The sequence below is a fragment of the Erpetoichthys calabaricus genome, chromosome 8 (genome assembly GCF_900747795.2).
Source record: "Erpetoichthys calabaricus chromosome 8, fErpCal1.3, whole genome shotgun sequence".
NCBI lineage: Eukaryota > Metazoa > Chordata > Cladistia > Polypteriformes > Polypteridae > Erpetoichthys > Erpetoichthys calabaricus.
The window spans coordinates 46,679,222-46,696,403 of record NC_041401.2 but is presented as its reverse complement, the minus strand read 5'-3'; the positions used below and the strand labels follow the sequence as shown (position 1 = coordinate 46,696,403).

The following is a 17,182-nucleotide window of genomic DNA, read 5'->3' as shown; positions in this document are numbered from 1 at the left end:
TGAGTGCTTATGCCCCTCCAGTGGGTTACTTTTGATGTGAATTAGGGGTTATAAATTAGTTTAATTATGTCACCACAAACTATTTTTCAATACAAACTATTTTTTAGGTCACAATTTAAATAACTGAAAGTGTTCAAAAATGCTTTCTTTTAAAACTGAAGTGATGGGACATTTCAGTTGAGGGAGCAACTCTCCCTTTAGTCCCCTCTGTGGTGCTGGGTCTGTGTAAGGACGAAGAAGTATGGCCAACCTACTCAGCACCTTATGAAGTTGAAAAGAATTCTGCATATACTGAAGTAGTAATAGACAATGGGATTTAAAATGCAGCAAGACATGTTTTGAATCATCGGGAGGCCCTAAATGCAGTAGATACAAATGTTTCAAACTTGTTTAATCCAGTTCACTTATGTCTTATCTTGACACCACTGGGCACAAAATAGAAACCAACCCTTAACATGACGCTGATCCATTATACAGCCACTCAACATTTACCAGAAAACCATTGCCATTTTTGGAATGTCGGTGGAAAAAAGCAGTGCCGAAAGAGAAAACGCACAGACACAGAGAGCATTTAAAACTCAGGAAGAGGCAAGACTAATGACTGAGATTTCTTAAAGATTTCAATATAATTACTCAAATATGATCGTGTCATAAAAAAGTGACTTGAGGAACTACCAAAGAATGGAACTCTCACAAGGCCTAACATCTAGGAGAAGATGCTGGAAACAGCAGCATCACCTCTAATTTACACACTCTTCCAGTTTCATGTTTTGTAGTTTTGCCTACATGGAATTCTACTATTGTAAATGTTATTGGAAATTCAGATGTAACATCTATGGCTACAATTCATAAAACCTCCCTGTAATTAAATGTGAATACTGCTATGTACTGCATATTGCATAATATTTCCTTGTTTATGTTTTAACAATGGTTTGTACTAATGTTGCATTTCTATTTCTGTAATGCAGTGGACACATAAGTGAAAGTATGCTTAGTAGGACAAAATGGAATTGAATGTTGCTGGTGTTAGGCACACTTGAGCAAGCCCTGAGCTTTTGTGTTGGACTGCAGCTTTCTGAGGTGATCAGTTTGGGATTCAGGGCATTCTGAAAGAAAAAATTCATTTTGTATCTTACATCCCCTCAATCTCGTGGCATTACCCTGCATAACATTTTGAATGCATACCATCATGTCATGATGGATATAGATGGACTAACCAACTTAAACAGTTCCTACCACAAAAGCTTCATTCAACTTGAGAAACCCATTGTCACTATTTAGGGAGATCAAAATATAGCACAGTAAGCAAAGTTCTAATTCTTTTTGATGCTATACTGAATAGTCTTGCTGAATTTGCAGATGGTGCCAACCGAGCAAAAATAGTTGTGATGTGTCTTCTACAGCAAATACATCCTAAAGAATGTGCTTTCTGACATTTTCCAGATTATTTGGTATCATTAATATCACTGATTTTGCAATGAGGAACTTCCGGTACCCCCACTAATAATTGATTACATCAGTCTGATCAAAGCCACAAAAAGGCAATGTATTGTAATGATGATTTTGATGAAATCATTCAGCTGACAGGCATTGTAATGAATGGAAATGATATCCACAATAGGGGAAATATAAAATTCCTATATACAGTAGATTTGCAGACGTGTTACCTCCACAGTAGAGACAGAGGTCCCTGTTAATGATCAACATTGATTTACGTGCATTGTGGAATATGATCTTGTACAGACAAGTTTCAGAGCTCAGCATTTTGAAAGTGATTCACTCAGGGTAAAGAAGGCTGTTGCTGTCTGTCAACCCAATATGTCTCACTTAGCCAACTGACAGCAATATAGCCACCCTGCCAAAAACTATGGCATTTCTGAGAAGGATGTAGAAGTTTTTTTGTACAGCAGCTTAAGTGAAAGGTGCATGAGGCCCATTCTTAGCCATCACTCGTCAAGGTCCTTGACACCTGTCCCAGTGACATACTGTATTTCTGAACTTGAACACACTGATTTGAGTTATCCTCCCTCAGCCTATAACAAGCTGCACAACAGAATGTGTTTTCTCCACTGTCACACGTATGCTCGTGGGTTATAGGAGCTGGACTCTGTCAGTGCTGTCATTTGAAGGAAGACCGATTGGGTGTTATAGTTCGTCATGATACCATTTCAAATTTTAACGCCACACACTCCTTCGTCTTGTGTTATGAAATTAAGTCAAATGAGAGACATTTCATTTTTCCCTCTTTAATTAAAACTTTGCTGTTCAGTGTGGTTCATTTTGCATTATTTACAGTATATTCCATCTTTGTAAAACTGGTCAGTGAAACAGTGATCTGAGAGGCCATTGTGATTACTGTAACATTGTAGGGAATAATATTATTATCATCATGTTCACACAGATTGGATCTGTGCAGTCCTTTCATAGACAGTGCAAATCACCAATAGGCTAAAGATGTATTTCTGGTAAATGATCACCTTGGGATCAACAACTCTACTCAGTGACTGAGGAGCTCCAAACTGCATGAGCATAGGGGCATGTACAGTAGCTGCTTGATTAAACCATTGAGTGGTTTGTTAGGCTTGGTAAATGTGAGTCACATGGTGAATGCAAGTGCTTGGATTTACTTTCTATAAATAACATTTGTAATACAAAATCAGGGGACTTTTGTACGTGATTGGACACAATAGGGCAAGCTTTTAAGGCTGATTTGAGTGCTTCGATATTGGCCCACCTACCAATGAATTTCAAGCTAAGCTACTGTGCAGCTATAAACACAGCTTAAAACTTGAAATGACACAAATTGCTCTGCATAAAGACTCTTACCACCATATCCGGTCCTTACATCCTTTAAAAAATAATAATGGTATACATTTTACCACTCTAGGATAAGCATGGAAAATGATTTTATAAAGATTATAAATTGAGTCAGTGACTTGAGACCCAATTAGTACAGCGGGGTGACTGTACATAACAAAGCCTGTTGCTGAAAGCAAAATTAAATTATCTCATTCAGTCAGATGATATATGTGCTTTATTTGGTATCCACTTACTAAAATGGTTTGATTTCTGATTCCTCTCCTGCTTCCCACTGAGCCAGATGGTCTAATTTCCATGAATGTGTATATATATCTGTACCCAGGTGTAATGTTTTCTATACCATTAAAGTTCTGGAATATATTGATTAAATCTACTTGTGTGTGTCTGTCAAATGCTCAATGGGTTTAATTCTTTTAACCTAAAAATCTATTCATGTTTAGCCCCAGGGCATAGCCAAACACCTGTCTCTACAACACTGCTAAGGCTGTTTTATTTAAATGTTGAAATACATAAAGCAAGTTCCCTGTGTGAAATCAGTGTAGCACAGACAGATACATTTTATAAGAAACCCCCATGATTCTTCAAACGCCATATAAAATTTGTGTGTGTGAGTGAGGAGAGACAGCAGAATCTCATTTAAATAATAAGACTCTTTAAGTATTAAGTTGACATACCTTTTCCTAAATTGTTCTGAAAAACTGAGCACCAGAAACATAATGACTCTTTTATAGATGCCGCTCACTGGCAACATCTGCAGGACTCATTTTATATGCTGCGGATTGCTGTTGCTTTATGCTACTGTAGCATCATTTTATTGAGTGGAAAGCAATACAGTTCAGTCTTTGAAGAAGCATCTTGTCTGGGAAAACACTTACTGTTTGATATTGATGTAAAGATGAAATACTGACACCCAAGCTACTGCATGTGCTCTTGGTTCCTTTATATATATATACATATATGTATATATACATATATGTATATATATATATATGTATATATATATATATATATATATATATATATATATATATATATATATATATATATTGTGAAACAAGTATATAAATTGAAGTATCTTTTTGCCTTTCTTATTGTGGTTTTCATAATATATGCAAATAGTGAGCAGGATGGGGGTACAACAGTTAGTGTGGCTACCTGACGGTTTTAGGTTCTAATGGAAGCAGAGTTTATTGATCTTTACCTGTCCAAGAATTTCTTTCCCTCCATATACAGTAATCCCTCCTCCATCGCGGGGGTTGCATTCCAGAGCCACCCGTGAAATAAGAAAATCCGCGAAGTAGAAACCATAATGTTTATATGGTTATTTTTATATTGTCATGCTTGGGTCACAGATTTGCGCAGAAACACAGGAGGTTGTAGAGAGACAGGAACGTTATTCAAACACTGCAAACAAACATTTGTCTCTTTTTCAAAAGTTTAAACTGTGCTCCATGACAAGACAGAGATAACAGTTCCGTCTCACAATTAAAAGAATGCAAACATATTTTCCTCTTCAAAGGAGTGCGCGTCAGGAGCAGAGTCTGTAAGAAAGACAGAGGAAAGCAAACAAATCAATAGGGCTGTTTGCTTTTAAGTATGCGAAGCACAGCGGCACAAAGCTGTTGAAGGCGGCAGCTCACACCCCCTCCGTCAGGAGCAGGGAGAGAGAGAGAGAGAGACAGAGTTTGTTTTTCAATCAAAAATCAATACGTGCCCTTCGAGCTTTTAAGTATGCGAAGCACCATGCAGCATGTCGTTTCAGGAAGCAGCTGCACAAAAGATAGCAACGTGAAGATAATCTTTCAGCATTTTTAGACGAGCGTCCTTATCGTCTAGGTGTGCGAACAGCCCCCCTGCTCAATCCCCCTACGTCAGGATCAGAGAAAGTCAGCGCAAGAGAGACAGAAACGTAAGCCGGGTAGCTTCTCAGCCATCTGCCAATAGCGTCCCTTGTATGAAATCAACTGGGCAAACCAACTGAGGAAGCATGTACCAGAAATTAAAAGACCCATTGTCCGCAGAAATCCGCGAACCAGCAAAAAATCCGCGATATATATTTAAATATGCTTACATATAAAATCCGCGATGGAGTGAAGCAGCGAAAGGCGAAGCGCGATATAGCGAGGGATTACTGTACTCTAGATTTCTTCCTACATCCCAATGAGATGCATGTTAGGTTAAGTGGTGACCCTTATTAGTGAATGTGGGTTCGTCATCGTCTCCCACAATAAACAAGCAATATGAAAATAGGCTCCTGCTTTGTATTGATGCTGCCAGCATAGGTGTCGAACACTGCTAACTTGAACTGATATATATGAGTCTGATGGAGAGTGGATAGGTATGTATTGTAAAGGGCTACCCAGCTGACAAGTGGTGGCCACAAACAACTGATTTCAGAATAGTACATAGCAGTGTGAAGTCTTTTTAAAGACCTGAGGACATGGTCCTCAACAGAAAAAAGGTGGATTGTCCTCTCCATATGGGAGGTGAGTTACTCCTTCAACTGGAGGAGTTTAAGTCAATTGGGGTCTTGTTCATGAGTGAGGGGAAATGGGATGGTGAGATTAACAGTATGGGGGCAACGAGCACAATTATGTGGTCACTATACTGGTCTGTAGTGGTGAAGAAGGAGCTAGTATAGTGACCACAAAATGAAAAAGGGGATAGTCAGATGGCAAAACTCTCGATTTACTAGTTGATCAAGAAGAATGGGATCACAGGTACAAGTGTCTGAGATCAGCTTTCTCTGCAGGGTGGCTGGGCTCTCCCTTAGAGATACGCTGAGAAGCGCAGAGATCTGGGAGAGGCTCAGAGCAGAGTCACTGACCCTTCACATGGAGAGGACCAAACTGAGGTGGTTCAGGCATCTGATATGGATGGCTCCCGGACACCATTCTATAGAGGTTATTCAGGCATTACCAGGTGGAAGCAGACCCTGGGGAAGCCTCACTGGGGGTATTGTATCTTCCAGATAGCTTAAGAATGCCTTGGGATCCCTCAATATTAAGGCTGGAGAAAGGGGTGCGTGGATCTCACTGCTAACACTGTTGCCCCTGTGACATGATAAGTGGTGGGAAATAAATGAATGAGTATGAAGTCTAAAGAATTCATCTAAGAAATAAAGAGTGAAATGCTAGCAGCAGATGTTGGTGTGAGAGTACAGGGAGCTGAGCATCCTGTAAGTGAGCAACAGAAGACAGTATGGGGTGCTTTTGATAAGAACACTGAACCAAAAGGTTGCTGGCTTATTTCTTTCCTTCAGTCTATTACTGGATGTTGAGCCTATGCTGCAACTCTATAAAATGTATATAAAAGGCTGTACTATGTATCTGTTCTGGTGAAATACCTTGGCAAGGTGTTCACTTTAGTAAGCCACTGTATAAAATAAATGTGGTGTGCATGAGTAACAATCTCAGAATGCAATGTGATGCAATCTCAGAAGAACTATTGCATATCATTTTGACATATCATGCTGGTGGATCACCTCCCCAGTAGTAGTCTCGCAGGGCCAGACGAGAATCATGAAGGTCTGGTGACATCTCATTTAAAAGTTTGTAGTGAATAGCAGTGAAATACATCCCTGAGAAGGCTCCGCCCACAGGGTTTCTTTCTAAAAATCCACCCCCAATTCAGTCCAGTCCATGCATATTAAACCACTGGGGTGTACCAAAAAATAGTAAATTAAACAAAAGATTTGGCACTGAAAGAAAATAAAAAGCTACAATTGCTGCTGTCTGTTAAAGAGCTCTGTACCACAAGTTAACTGAAGCTTAAAGATTAACCTAGGTATCTTTCTGTTATTTTGACTATTGCATCAATACATGGTATAACAACAGCAACTACAGTAGTCTTTAGAGTAGTACTGTGGTTTATACATACAATATATACTGTATGATGAAGCAATGCAATTGTCATTTAAAATTAGTCATAAAGGTAACTTACTTTAGTTATTCGTGTAGACTGTGTAGCCTTGTCTGTGGTCTGTGGTAATGCTAGTGTGTTGTTCAGCACTTTAACAGTTTCCAGTATACTGAAATCTACTTCTCTTTTGCTATTATCAACAGCAAAATTATTATATGCTATTATCAATAGCAAAAAGACCTTGCTTAATGGAAGCTCTTTCCACCTTCTATTTACTTACTGTGATAGCACACCATTTAATACAAATACATACCTTGCAGTTATTTTGTTGCAAACGCACATTTACACCAACTGTACCATCATAATTGTGAATGACATTGGCCACATACAACTTTAGGCAGTGCATCGTTCACTTTTACTTCAAGTCCCAAATCACATAAATTCTGTTACGTTCCAAAAGCACTTCCAAAAATGCCTAAAAGAGGGGGGCCTAGGCTAGTAATAATGGCAAGCATTGAATTTTTATAGAATAAAAGATTTATGCTTCACAAAAAGTGTCCCAATTACTGTGAAGCTCAGTGGATTCACAAAGGCAAAATGGAATTGCCTGAAACACAAGGCAATCCGAGTAAACAAAGAACAAAGTCCCAATGCTGAATCCATGGACGTAATTCAAAAGAAAAGATCAGAAGGTCAAATAACCTGTGAATCACAAAAATTACAACAAAACATGAAATGAACTGCCAGAAACTGTGGAAGACCCTCTAGATTTATAAGACAGAGTGAAGTTCCTGGCAGTAATTGGCAGATGGCCCCGACTCTTGGGGAACTATCCACAAAGCACACGAAACGTAACACATGCAGCTTATAGACAAAATGAAAAGCAAAGAATAATTTACATAATCAACAAAAGCAACATTAAGATAAATAAATGGTACAAAAATGAACAAAAAAAGAATGAAACCAGAGTTTGAGCCCCAGCCTCGGGACGAACCCTGGCTGAAACATGACAGCTGAAATTTAAACAGGTTTCAAAGAAAGATTTTTCTCTTGTAACAGGTTATGCCTGTTTTTAACATGTGTAATAAGTTCTCTTCATAGATGAAATGTTTATTTGTTTCACAAAGGTCTTTTTGGGAGACTTTTCAGCCATTGAAGGTTCATCTTTCATAACCATAGTCTTGATATTGGTCAAACAATATTGAGCAGAGCACCAGTGCTCTTTGCTGTTTGAATTACTGCCTCTAGTTTGAGATACAGTATGTGTTTATTGGAACAAATAAAGTGTAAATCTATCTATCTATCTATCTATCTATCTATCTATCTATCTATCTATCTATCTATCTATTTATCTATCTATCTATTTATCTATCTATCTATTTATCTGATATTGGATTTGTTTAACAATGTAGTGCTTAGTGAAAAATCTAATTGTTCCCACCCACATTTAAGTAGAATTTCCTTGTGGTTGTCTCCAGACATATATATTATATGCCTACCTGAAGGGACAGCTATAGCAGGAATCTTTACCCTTCCTGATAGAGTAAGAGAGAGGGGAGGAGAAAGAATGATGTCACCTCCACACCACTAGAGGGTGCACATATCTCAGAATAGGATTGTACAGATCCCTCTAAGACAGTGATACTTGAGCTTTTTTTTGTGACTCAGATTTGCCTTTTTTGTGTCATCATTTTAATAGTGGAGTATTGGCAAATAACGGCACTCCATTGCAATATTGTACATCCTGCAAACTGTAAGCAACACTTTCCAATTAATTGCAGTTGTGATCTATGAGACCCAAAATTAGACAATACGTGACCTAAAATGAGCTATGACCCATAATTTAAGAACCTATGCTCTAAGATGTAAATGTAACCTTTTCAGTTGGTGGGACTCCAGAAGCCACTAGAAGGAATTCAATCCTGTTGTTCCTATAGCTAAAATGGATGCCAGAATTCACTGTAGGGGTTTAAAAGTGCCTAATGTGTAGAGGTTTATTCAGTTTTGAGGTAGAAATAGTAGTATTAATAGTACTGTCATAGCTACAGAATACAGTGAAATACTTATTTGTATGCTCAACCCCTGGCACTATTATAAACTACAATATGTTAAAAGAAATTTTCAAATCCACTTAGTAATCTGACCCATTACTGTTGTATTGTCATGTTCAGATTTTCAGCAAGTAATCCAAATACATAACAATTCTACTGTAGTCTGAAATGAAGCAGAGTGTGCCATGTAGTGGACTGGCAACACATCTGGGGTTGGCTTCAGAAGATTTATGAATTCTGACAAAGGCACACGTGGAAGTAGGAAGAGGGCCCAGAGTCAAGTCAGGGAGAGAAAGAGTGTGGGAGAGAGATAAGCACTGAAAAAGGAAGTACTTTTGAATACTTGGTAGGTAGAACCCATCGTGTTAAGTCATCCTGCCAACAGACCCAAAATAATATGCCCAGAAGAACATTAAGTTTTGTTTCTGTTAGCTTTGCTTTGTTACTTTATATTTTCTGTTGCGCTCATTTTTAATATGACCATTTTTTATTTACATTTGCTGTACTTGGTATTATTCTGGGTGTAGCGGGCTGCATTTATTTAAACAGATTACATAGTGGCCCAGCATTTAGAGCTCCTGCCTTACAGCTTCAAAAACCAGGGTTTAAATTCAGTCATGGGCATTGTGCCTACATGTTTACTCTGTGTCTCTGTGATTATCAAGTTTTTCTCTGAGACAAAGAAGATGGGGTATGCACTGAGTGCGCTCTAAGGTTGGTTTATGCTATGTGTGACCTAGATGTGTTCTGGCCCCTAGTGACAGAAGTAGGATTTTTATCATAACTTAACACAGCATTCTTAAAACCAATTTAAATTTATTTCAAGTTCAAGGAGACTGGAGCTTATATATTGGCAGGATTAAGCAGCATTGAGCTCACCCTAAATGGAAAGCAGAATTATTATGGTTGCCTCTTACTTACACACTCGCTAACACCAGAGCCGAATTACAGTCAGTAGTTAATCTGACCAGCATGTCTTTGGGAAAGTGAAAAGAAAACTGCTGTACCAAACCCAGGAGACTGAATCCATGAAGCAATAGTATGAGAATCGCTCTGTCTTAGTCTAAATGTGCAGAATACACAAGGAGGTACTTTTGACAGCGTACTGCGATAGAAATCAAAGAGATGTCACAAGAGTCCCATAAGGAATTTGAATTCATATTATGTTTTCTACAAAAAAATAAGAATGTACTGTAGAATAGTAACATAGCATTTAAGATAATATCTGCCCACTTAAAATACAAATAGAGGTAGATCAATTGTCTCAATATCTACATGCCACCGTCATTAAAAAACATCTAGTCAGCAATGATGGATACTTCTTTCCACCTTATTTTTGCATTTTTGTGTACTGTTTTGGATTTTTCTGCAATCCAGCTTCCAATGTTGGTACTAAATGCACCACCTTCCACCACCAAATTTTGACACCATAACAAACTTCATAGCCTTTTAATATTTGTACAGTCCTTAACCAAAACTGACACTCAATAGTGACTTCAATAAAGCAAAATGAAAAGCGGGTAAAATAAAAATTAAATAAAAGGCTTCTTTGATCTTTTTCTCTGGTACTTCAGTTTTCGGAAGGAGCTCCAGTCATCAGCCTGCTCTCTCTTGAGTGAGATCTGTCATACCTGAAGTATCTCTCTTTTATAGCAGGGAAACTGCAGAGGGAGGACTCAGTTTCTCTCTCTGGGCGGTGCAAGAAAAGGGACAAGGAGTGGTCCAGGAGTGCTAGCACATACCTCAGATGAGCCTGGAAGAATGAGCATGTGTGATAATAAATATACTGTATGTACAGTATATGTATATTAATTCATTTGCCACTGCATATCCAAAGTCATGGGGGCAGCAGTCTTAGCAGTGAGGCCCATACTTCCCTTTCTCCAGCACATACTTTGGAATCCCAAGGTGTTCCCAGGCCATCTGGGAGATATAATCCTCCCAGCGAGCCCTGGGTCTTCCCCGAGGTCTCCTCCCAGCTAGTCGTGCCTGTAAAACCTCCACAGGGAGTTGGCTAGGAGGCATCCGCATCAGATGCTTGAACCACCTCAAGTGTGGTTGGGTCAGCGGCTCTACTCTGAGCCTCTCCTGGATGTCTGTGCTTCTCACCCTTTCTCTATACCGTAGATACACACAGGGGATTCATAAAGTATTTAGATTTTGTTATGTTGCAGCCTTGTGCTAAATGTATTAATATTCATTTTCCCCACATCAAACAATAGTCAATACCCCAGAACTTCAAAGCAAAAAGAGGATTTTAGAATTTTGGTTCAAATTTATTAAAAATTGAAAATCTGAAATATTTACAGCGTATGTATCTGTGTATGTATTTGTTTATTGTCATTTTTTGTGTGAGTCAGATTTCCTGACAATGTTGAACAAGACACTAGTATCTCTCTATCTAAAATGTGACACCTTCTATCATATGAAAACTATAAAGAATAGAGAAAATGCAGGATAAATAAAACTTCACACAAGGTGTCAAAGCCAATAAGATATGAAATAAAAAAAAACAGAGTTTATAAATTCATTTTTTGCTTCATAAGGAAAACTAAACTACTTTTGTTTTCATTTTGTGTACTTTATATACATATGTATATCTTATTTAGTATCCATTTATAATTTAGAAGGAAGCAGTTCAATTAAATCAGTAGGCTGTCAGTTGTTGTTCCACAGCATATCAAGGCCACAGACGTCAGTCCTTATAAAAGCAGCAAAACAACATCTGAAAATCATCTCTTAGATAGGAACATTGCCATAGAAACCAAACAGCCCACCATAGTCTTCATATTTGTACTTAATACTGCAGACACAATGGCAGGAGCAACACATATTTTTATAAACAGGGAAAAACTAAATGTACTTTACAGAAAATAGCCGCATAAGATGCACACCATTACAGTTAATACAATTTAACTACTGTCTGGGAAGTTACAGCAGAAAATCCTGTTTTGTTAGTGCTTCTGAATACTAACACATCAAAACAACCTGTTAATCTCTCTGCTATGGTTTTAGGTGACAATGTTATATTTAGGAGGTTAGAGTTATAGAATGATGCATATTGGGACCACATTAGCTACAGAGTTTCGCAATAGGAGAGGGTGTTGTGATTCCCCTCCATACCCAGAAGTAACACAGAGTAGACAAACATGTGGCACCATTATTAACATAATCAACTTAAAGGTCGGATGAGCAAAGGGAAAGCTCAGAGGAATAAAAAATATAAAGGAAACGTAAAACCTGCTGCCTATCTGGCCTATTGAGTTTTTGATTCTCTGTTTACTTGATCAGGTGGCTTTTCAAAAGCCTTTAAAACCATATAGATAATAACATTTCCTTCCATATTACACTTTACATACAACATTTATTTTATCAGTTGATGATATGCATAGTTAAGTGAATGGATGAGTCAAGCTTTCTCACTAGTTTGTAATGAAATTTTGAATTCTGTAACATTAAAATAAAGATTGCTTTGAAAGCCATCCTTCTGCAGTGCCAGAGAAACAATTTTTGAAGATGACCATTCAAATGGAAATGTACCATATTTCCTCAGTTATAGGAGTTATTGACATGGTAACACATTGGTTAGCACTGCTGCCTCATATTTCCAAGGACAAGAATTCAACTCCTGGCTCTGTCATTGTCTCAGGAGAGTTTGCTCATTCTCCCTGCGTTTTCAGGGGTCTTCTCCAGTTTCTTCAGGTAAGTTCCTAAGTATCTAGCTTAGGTTAATTCCAACTTTTCTAAAACAGATTGATCCAATGATAGTGCCAATTCCAGAATCTTTAGTTGCAAGGGCAGAAACCAGTCTTGGATGGGGCAGCAGTTACATCCACCGTAGAGTTTAAATGAATTGACATCTCCAGTGTAAGTGGGTGGTTTTGCTCATTGATGGATTGGTATACCATTCAAGGTTCAAACAATGAATAAAAGAATAAATGAAAAGTAAAGATATTTCATACATGAAAATGATTTGTGTATTTACCTGGCACTTATGAGTACAGCGAGCATTAGTCAGCTCTTTTCGTAGTTACAGTGGTAAAAATTTAAAATGGAATTAAATTAGTTAGGAAGGACTGATTGATAAAAATAATACTCTTGTTTAAATTTTAAACCTATACGGATAAGGTATAATCTGAAATTATCACCAGATAAGAATCTTAAATGAACACATTTAATCTTTGACAAAGGATGTTATAGTGGTGTAATTATAATACCAAATGTGGTACTCACTTTCTCCAAATTAATATTTATTTAGGTGCAGTCCAGAAACAGTCGTCTTTAATACAGAACTTCTCTGTAAACAATCCACTGAAAATTGCCACTTGTAAGCTTATCTCTTGATAAGCAACTGTTTTTTGCTAGAGAGAAATGCTGACGCATCAATTATTCTATTATTCTGTAAAATGACTTCAGTACTAGTGTCAATGTCTAAAATTATGAAATATTTAAGACAAAAAGGAGCTCATTATCAGTGTGGTAAATATACAAGTACTGTATATAGGTGTTTTCTGAAGAGAATATTACACCTTCTGATATGTTGAACAAATTTAGAAATTTTAGTAACATTTTTCATGTTTAGAGGTCCTTGTCATTATAAATGATATATGTAGCTGTGGACAATTTAGCATTACCCCCGATGTGCTTTGTTTTTTAAGGTCAAGGAAATATTTTCTTAGGTATGTTGTTTAAAAAGAGGTTTATGAAGAACATTAGAATTTTAACAAAAAAGAGAAGACCTCTGATAGTTACTGTAACTTATTGTAGTGCCTCATCCACATACTCCATTAACAAGTTGTGAAGATTTATATGACCTTTATGTTCTATGTAGAGCAGTGCACCCTGGCTTCTGTCTTGAATGCAGTTCCATCTAACCTTCACCAGAGTCCTCAAGTACTTGATTTACTTGATAAAATGTATGTTATGCATGTTCTGAATTTCACTAAATGTTCAACTGTTTGTAATAATCTGTTTTTTACAAACAATGGAGTTGTATGTTTTTCTTTTGAAAAACAGACAACACCATCTTTTAAAGTGATTGCTTTCTGAAAATGAATGGCTGACTGCAACAGTGGGAGTGCAGTAACTTCATAACCTTGTAATGTGAAAGTTAAAAATATCACAATGATAAAGATTCCTTTTTTCTTTTATTTTGACATGGACTTAATTACACAGTGCAGCTCTATCAATACATGCATACATGAACAGCTGTTTTCTAAGCATTTATAGGATTTGGAAGGCTTCAAAATGGAAAACAATTTCAGTCGATTCATTTATTTTCTGACTCTGCTTAATGATGTTTTATGGGTGTGAGAGTCTAGAAGCAAGGCCAGGACCGTCTTTCAGAAGGATCAAGAGAAGGTGCCACAGTTTAGTCAATAAGAAATAAACAGAGTACAAGTCTACCATAAATTTACACCGGCTGTTATAGACTCAAATCAAATGTATGTTTTTATTTTATAATAGTAACAATAAGAGCAGCTCACTACTCAAAAATGGTAAATCTAGGAAGGCCCCGGAATCAAACCCGCAACTTCTTGGTTATGAGTCAGCAGTTCTTACTGCTGCACCAGCCAAGCGGTCGTGTCAGCATCGTGCCCTAACCTGATTTCTTTTTCTTCAATTATAGTCTTGAATAAAAGTGCACTTACTTTGTTATACTTGCACCTTTTTTGAAAGTATTTGATATTTGGACTTCAGTCTTCACACATTATACACTTCATGTGAAAATTTTGTCATTATTACTATAACATGAAAAAACGTTCTGTTTGAGCTCTGTGTTCAACATTTCTTGCCTCGCATTTCCTGTCATCCATGTGTTCCAAATAACGATATATTATTTACCTTATACAAGTCCAGGCACCTCACATCCTGATAAACAGACTTGAGCTGGGAGAACGTTTTTTCCGACTTGAGCTGCGATGGTGGGGGGGATGGGACAGCAAGCTGCTTGCTACTTGTGCTGATCAACACATTTGCAAAACAAAAGACGCTGATGGAGAGGTGCAAAGGAATTTAAGGTGGCCCAGGATTATGACTTTTTTCATAGGCTTCAGGGATTCTAGTGTTAATGACTGTTTTCTAGGTTAACCCAGGCCTCCCTAAAATAATTTTCTTCCACTCTTCACAGTCCTGGAAATTATTTGAGGAGAGACCTATTCTTTTCAAATCATTTGATACCACCTCCAACAACATCTTCTTTGATCTCCTCTCTTTGGGATTTACAGTATCTCCTCCTTTCCTCCATTTTGGTACACCCATTTACCCAATCATCTTCTGCCTTTCATTCCACATGCCAAAACTACTTCAGTATAATAATTATTCTCTCCAAGTGGTTCTCTTAAATAAGTAATCATCGTTCTCTCACTTCATGAAAGTCTACATATGCACATGATCATTCCCATCTCCGTTCTTTCTAACATTGCTTTATGTATTTCTTTCATCAGCCATGTTTTTATGGACCAGAAAATAATTTTGAACTGGCTAAAGGACTGAATCCCAGACAAGCTTTGTCATCTTGTTCTTCAGTCCGCTTCATTTTTTTAATTTCTTATTGTGCCGAGGAAAAAAGCTAATGCTCTCTTGTGTGATTTTAACATTATGCTGATCCAGAACACATCTTTTTGGGTGTCAGATGTGTTGCAATCACTAAGATGGGGCAGGAGATTACTTTACTCCCTGCTCCATTGGTGATAGATCCAGTGCAGGCTGTACATAATGCATAGTTAGTTGAGAGTCAGTAATATCATTCCTTTGCTTTTTGTTCCAGATCTACTTGCTTGGAGTCATGCACAATGACTACAGGTCACTCAGGTTAAGCTTTTACTAAAGATATTGTCATGTGACATTTTTGATAGGCATTTTCTTTGAATTTGGATGTATGGGCCTGTGTTACTTGTAATAAATCCACAATTTGACACTATTGCCCCGAAGGTCTTCTGCAACCTTTGCCCACTGCTAAAAGGAGGCCTTGAGAGCATATTTCTGTTGACTTTATTTCAGATTTGCCAAAATCTTTATTGTTCACTGTTGTCATGGTAACAGCTGATACTGTAGACTCTCAAAGTCAGTCCAGTGTGTACCTTAGAGAAAATTTCATTCAGCTAAATTTACAACTGCTTTATTTTGTACGACATGTTGGTACTTTATATGGTATCTCTACATTGATTGTGTCTAATAAAGGCAGCATTTTTTTCTATATTCTGAATATTCTTTTTATTTTACATTCATCAGTAAAAAATCTCTCCTTAGGTTGTCCCCTGTAAAACTAACAGTCAAAAACAAATATTTGACCAATGTCTATCTTGTTATGCCACTGATTATATTGTTATTCCACTTACTTAAATATTTAATATATTTAACCAATGCAAAATATCCCAATAAGTCCATTTCTATATGAGTTTCTCCATTTGAGTGCGAGTAAAGCTATAAGATAACATTATTGCTTGTATTAGCTTCACATTCTGGGGTACCTGAAATTAACTGCACTCTCTGAAAGTTTCAGAGTTTGTTGGCTAGAATTCTCAAAAGCCTCAATGAATCCTCTTGCTGTCACATACTTCTGTGTCATCACTGATGTTTTGTGATTTATGTCACTGTATGCTGCAATACTGTGTATGGATGATATGACAATAAAGCCACTTGACTTGACTTGGTTGTTAGCAAGTAAAAGCACCACAGGAATTCATTTATGTTGCCAGCTGTTTCTGATTTTTCTGGATGTCACCTTCATTATGATACTTTTTTGCATCACTGAGTTGGTTTCTGCTTCACGGTGTGTTTTTTTTATTGTAAGCAAAGAAATTTGGTGAATTTGGGCAGACTCAGTTGAGTGAAGCAAACTCTTGTAAGTTAGCAAGCAAGTGTATGATGGTCATATTTTTTGGAGAATACTAGGTGACATATCACACGTTTGTAGAATAAAATACATTTTGTTGTTATGCTGCCAAGCCCTAATCCCATTTTGGTCTCAGATAATTTTAAAATGTCTTCTTTTGAAAGGAAAAGCTGAACGGTACTTGTCAGGCTAAGAATCTGCGCAGGCATCCTAAGTACAACTCCAACACTATCCTTAAGTTTGCTGATGACGCCACCGTCATAGGTTTGATCAGCAAGGACAACAAGACGGCTTACAGAGAGGAGATCAGATTCTTGGCAGAATAGTGACAGGTCAATAAACCTCACCCTGAATGTTAGCAAAACTAAAGAATTGACTGTGGAATTCAGCAAGCAGGTGAAAGAGCATCATCCCATTTACCTCAGAGCAGCAAGTTAGCAGCTTCAGGTTCCTTGGTGTGATCCTCACTGATGACCTTAAATGGTCGTCACACTGTAGCAGTAGTTAAGAAAGCCCAACAATGCCTTCACTTCCTCAGGAAACTAAGGAAGGCCTGGATGTCACCCACAATCCTTTGCAAATTCTAAAGGTGTACAGTGGAATCCATCCTCAC

The 17,182-nt window shown here is 37.5% G+C and overlaps 1 protein-coding gene across 1 annotated transcript in view; it reads left to right on the top strand.

Annotated features, from left to right (window-relative positions):
- The window catches only part of si:ch211-246m6.5 (von Willebrand factor D and EGF domain-containing protein), a 393,193-nt gene that overhangs the window by 177,185 nt on the left and 198,826 nt on the right, over positions 1-17,182 (top strand). The window lies entirely within an intron of this gene.